The 6,119-nt window shown below is 35.9% G+C and overlaps 1 pseudogene; it reads left to right on the plus strand.

The window, feature by feature from the left end:
- LOC18782413 lies at window positions 1,836-3,887 on the plus strand (annotated as a pseudogene).

A 6,119-nucleotide genomic window follows, 5' to 3' on the forward strand; every position in this document is an offset into this window, starting at 1 on the left:
CATAGGGTTTCGTTGAGAATAGATTGGAAGAGTGCATATGCTTGAAAAACAGTGGGAGTAGGTTTATCTTCCTTTTCCTTTATATAGATGACATTCTACTTGCTAGCAGTGATGAAAGCAAGGAATTTATGTCTATATATTTTGAGATGAAAGATTTTGGATTCTTATATAATGGGAATTGAGATTCATAGAGATGAAGCTAACGGTTTGTTAGGATTGTCAAAGAAAGCCTACGTTGAAAAGGTGCTAGAGAAGTTTAATATGTTTAAGAGCAATTGGTTGAGGTACCTATATCAAAGGGATATAAGTTGAGAAAAAGTGATTGTCCAAAGAATGGCATTGAGGGAGAAGAAATGAAAGACAAGCCATATGCTTTAAACATAGAGAGAGTCAAAATGCAATTACTATTTTATACAAAAAATAAAAAATGCAACTACTTGATTACATTATCAAAAGTTAGGAATTTTTATTTGTTTTTTATTTGCTGCCACTTAGCGGATCAACTAGACACGACTTGAAACGTATACAGAAAATTTGCGGGTCAACTCGTAAATGACACGTTTATTAAATGGGTTGGGTTTGGGTTCTGCATTTTTGACACATATATAATCTTGACACGACATGATACAAATCATTGCCAGCCCTACAAGAAAGAAGGCTAAGGTCAATTGTAAAAAGAGCAGTACGTGATATTGCCTAATAATAAGTGGGGCAAAATGTCTTTCTAGTTTGCCGGATTTTCTACTTTTGTCCATGTGGCTTCAAATGTGGCAATTGGACTCCTGTAGTTTGATATCCTCACAATTCAAGGACATGCCCAAATTTCAGTCTAATTTTGCTATTTAATAAGTATTGTTGATGTGGTATGGGGTATTTTGGACGAAATTAGAAGGACGAATTTGACATAATTCTAATGTGTCCTTGAATTGCGAGGGATATAAAACTCCAAACACAAAATTGACAAAATTGAAACTACAAGGATCAAAGCAATAAAACAAGAAAACTACAAGAATCAAAATTTTTTTTTTCCTAGGTTTCAACCGAATTAATACAGGCCATTTGCATTTTTAGGACTCCCAAACCACCTCTGTTGTACAAATAATAAATTTGAAATAATTAAACCATGTGAAACTCTAGCTATAGTACATACTAAACAACGTGGTACGTAGTGTTAGAAATAATTAAAATTTGCCACAAGAAATGAGATTTGGCGGGTACAATAATTGTATTTGTTGGGGCAGCATTTGGGAGCGTGGTTGGAGGGGTGACTTTTTTTGTTCCAATGCTCACCCTGATTATTGGGTTTGATCAGAAATCATCAACGGCAATATCAACATGTAACTTGTAAGTACTTTGATCACATGTTTTTATGTTTTCACCGTCTGAACAAGCCTTATACATCTTCACTTTCAACTCAAATATTATTGATTTGATGAAATTCCACAGATTTACAGTTTCAGTCACCCCCAAGACCAACCAACTTTCTAAAACTTTAGATTCAAGTGTCATAGTTGTAAGAATTTCTAGCTTTCTCTGCTTGAATGTTATGCATTAGCTTTTATTGGGTGTGTGATCAAATCCCTAATGAGTTCTGGACATGTTTAATGAAATTGCCATAATGCATCAGTCATTTTTTTATGTTTTGTTGTTCCAAAACTGATGCCTAAGTTTACATCCTGATAGGTTTAATTTGTTTTTGCCTTAATTATGTGTATGTTATTAGTTTTAATTGGTCTTATAAGTTAATACATAGAAAAATTGTCTGTTAATTTACCTTTTGCTTTCCATTTAAACAACTGTAGGCTATTTTGAATGTTCTGTCTGGTTGGTCAGGTATGGTCACAGGGGGAGCAGCTGCAACCATCTTCTACAATTTAAGGCAAAGGCGTCCGACAATCGAGTTGCCCCTCATCGATCATGATCTTGCGCTTCTATTTCAACCAATGCTGGTGGTGGGGATTAGTATTGGAGTTTAATTGGTGGTGTTCTTTCCGAATGGATGATCATCGACTTACTGATTAATTATTGTCCTCACAGGTAACACTTTTCTGAGCTGCAACCTTCCCCATTCACAATTGGACAATTTCCTCATGTATGATATAACTGTAGGCACAACCACAAAATCGTTCTTTAAAGCAGTTGAGACGTGGAAGAAAGAAACTATAACTAAAAATGTGGTTTTTGAATTTTGCTTGTTTCTAAACTAGTTGTAGATTCTGGGATTGCATTAATTGATCCGTCTCAATTGCACCTTTGCTTTATTGCTTTCAGAATTTACTGGATGCTTCCAAACGCTTGCAACCAAATGGTGAGTTGCTCAATCATTTTTCACTTTGGTAGTATGTCTTTCATCTGTTTTGACATAGATATATTTGAACTATCAGTTGCTAGGCTAAAACACGTGCTCCTTAGTTAGGTGATGGCAATGAAGACGTTGAAGACAGAAACATTCCAGGAGGCCCAAGCAATGGCACAACAGAATCCAAGGAAGCTAAAAAAGCAAAGGTTAGAGTTTTGAAGCTAAACTTTATGCCTGGTTTTTATGGACTGACTTCTCTGAACTCCCCAGGTTTCTCTGCTTGATAGTGTTTGCTGGAAGCCTTTTGGAGTTGTCGCTGCTGTCTGGGTTACAATAGTTGCATTGCAGATTGCTGTGGTTTGTCTAGTGACTTTTTATTTGGAATTTCCGTTCACTTATATTCATTAAGAAGCCGGTTGATGGGAAACTTATTTTTGGTGGCACAGAAACATGACAAAATGTTTTAGTGGCATATTGGTTACGAGATGTCTCATAGGTACTTTCCATGCTCCCTGTATCAACTTAGGACTTTTTGTTCCTTTTGTCCTGCATCAATCAGATTCCAGTGGCTGTTGGAGCAAGTTCATATGCTGCTGTTAACCTGTAAAAAGGGGGGAGAACAATTGCATCCAGTGGACAAGAAGGTGCAAACTGGAGAATGCACAAGCTTGTTTTATATTGTGCCTGTGGCATAGCAGGTGGAACAGTTGGTGGTTTGCTCGGTTTAGGTGGAGGATTCATTATGGTCCACTGTTTCTGGAGATTGGGATCCTTCCTCAGGTACATTTCATACTTAACATTTGATAAGTGATATATAGTTGAGTTTGTTTTTCTTTGGGTGCCTCTCACAATTCTAAAGTATTCGTTCTTGTTGCATTCACTTCTTATTAGTTCCACCCCTTAGAGTAAGCTAACAAAATATGATGATCATTTTATTAACTTGTTGAGAACTTTTCTGGAGGTTTCAACTGCCACAAGCACCTTTATCATTACATTCTCTTCATCCATGTCTGTTGTAGAATTTTACCTCCTAAAACAATTTCCAATTCCTATGGTAAATTTCTTAGCCATTCACATTCATGTTCATAAATTAATCACTACTTGTGCTTAGAAGGCAATTTCTGTTTTCAAATAAATACTGGCTTGTGTCATTGTAATTGTTTTGCAGCTCTCTACTTTGCTGCTGCGGCAAGTCTTTCTGCCGTCAGGGGGCAAAATTTTGGGGGAAAGGTGATCAAAGCCTTAGGAAGAACATACTTGATCATCTTCATTCTGGCTTTCACAACACTTGGGAGTACAGTTTCCTTAGGTATGTGCCATTTTACCCATGCAAACCCTGTTTTTTTTTTTTTTTTTTTTTTTTCTTCTTTTACTTTTAACCCCATGTTACGCTCAAGATATGAATTTTCTGCTAACATATATAGTTTTTGCTTCTAAACCGGTGGAGTTGACATAGCAAACATGGTTAAGTGAATTGAGCACAAGGAGTACATTGGGTTTGAGAGAATGTGCAGTCAAGGATCCTAAGTCCTTAGCTCAGATTATTTGATTTTAGAAAACTATAAGCTTAGAAACTGGTATAAAACATTCAGTCTAATGTTTTATAGCTTTCTTATAGAAATTTATAGCTTTATTTTCGAATCCAAATCCTTTCTTTCAAATACATTCCGTCAAAATGGAGCAATTTGCACAAAATAGAAATTCATTTAGTCCCTTCCCCTAATCAAGGGGCGAAACGTTTGTTAATTCAGAGTAAAATTGTCCAGTTGTTTTGAGTTCCATATATAAGAGGCAAAGGGTCCGAGCAATAAATGTGTTCGGGTGAGTGAGCTAGGGAGGTTCAAAGTTGGTAGCTAATCAAGTCATACTGTCGTACGTGAATGTCTTAAATCAACCATCACTCAATATTAATCAAAGCACAAAATCTTTCTTCCATTAGCATGCATGCACATAGTGAATCTGAAAAATATAAATTAGACTAAATCAAAGGCAATGCCAGCAGAAATTTCTTATTTTCGAGATCCTGCTATACATACATCTAGATACATTCTTTTGTATCCAAGTCATAGTATATATAATATATTAGTTTTTTGTAAATCTTCTACCTCCCTGTCCCTGTTATATATACCTTAACAAAAACTCATTTTTTTTCAGTCCATTTTAGTAGGTAAAACTGAATAGCAGGCTTAAAATGGTGCTTCCAAATAGTTCAAACTTTGTAGTGGTGATCATATAAAGGATATCATCAGATTTGGCTGGAAAATCGCGGTGGGTATGATGATTGCATTTGTTGGAGCAGCATTTGGGAGTGTGGGATGTGTTGGTCGGGGTGGCTTTTTCATCCCAATTGCAGTCTCCAAATGTAGGAACATATATATACTTTCATATATCACAGTTTTAAATTCATCTGATTCTTGTGCTAATTTATCTTGTTCTTTTCTATTCAAACACCTAAATTTTGCTTCTTTGTGGTCAGTCAGGTATGTATGATCGCAGGCACAGCAACTGCAGCAGTCATGTATAACATGGTGAAGCACACTTCTTTTTTCTCGGAAGTAAAATCAACTTGAAAATCACATGTTCCATTAGTTACACCATAATGCACATTTTTTTTTCCCCCTAATTTCACTTCCTTCACTCCAGCACTTAAAGAGGAGAAGCTATCCATCAGAAACTATTCTCTCTTTAAGTAATTATCTGATACTTTAAGGATTGGAGACTCTCCTTAGATAAAACAATCACTGGCATAGATACTGCACAAATTTACTTACATTGCTTCAAATTAACAGAAAAGGGCACAAGCTATGAGAATGGGGTAGTATAACAAGTTACAACAACAAGCGAATCAACCTCAGAAATCACATTATAAGCTTATAAACATAACCCACCGTTGAAAGAAAAGGAAAAAAAGAATATACTTTCTAGGGGTGACAAAAACTTTCACTTTTACATGGCTTGAGTCCGAGGAGGAATTTCTGTGGTTCTGTCCTCAGTCCGTTTAACAAGAATTCCATTCCATCCTGCAGATGATATTCAACAAATATCATTATGACTTTTTTGCCAAAAGTTCACCAATAATTATTTCGTTTGAGAGAAAATTAGTCCGAAAATGCTTTTGGTTATTTGTAAAGCAAACATTATAAACCCCATTAGTCCATGGTTCACACTAACAGAGAAGAAATTGGCGATATCGAATCTGCTATATGATTTTTCATCTATCAAATATAAATTGAGTGTGAAGCACTGGACTAGTTCTGTGGTGGATACCTAGAGCAGGATCAAATCCTCTGTTTCTGAGCTGTCTGAATTCTGGACAGAGAGAACAACAAGAACGAAAGACATGGGAGATCACATCTGTGGTATGGAGCTTCTACCAGGTTATACCTCTGCCTCAGCTTTGTTCTATACTTTGAGCCCATAATCCATTGAGAGCAAAAGGCAGGCATCATCAATAAGTATATGAAGCTCCCAGGTGGCAAGCTGCAATGACCAAATTTTCTTTTGTTCATCTGTTACTTTTTCCATCGTGCATGTATGTTAACTAAAAATTGGAACCCATTTGTCATAAGTAGAGGAAACTTACGAACATGAAGCTCATAAGTAGAAGATAGATTTAGTAAAGCCAAGCTTTTTAGCTTAATACATTCAGAACATATATGCATATGTGCATTTTATTTTAGGCTTTTTATCACAAATGGTCCTTAACGTTTAAGATTTTATCATGAATGGTCTTTGAGGTTTTTTTGTGACACTAATAGTCCTTAACGTTAGGACTTTTTATCACAAATGGTCCCTCCGTTAAAAATTCTGTTAAGTGTCT

Source organism: Prunus persica, chromosome G3 (assembly GCF_000346465.2).
Source record: "Prunus persica cultivar Lovell chromosome G3, Prunus_persica_NCBIv2, whole genome shotgun sequence".
Classification (NCBI taxonomy): Eukaryota; Viridiplantae; Streptophyta; class Magnoliopsida; order Rosales; family Rosaceae; genus Prunus; species Prunus persica.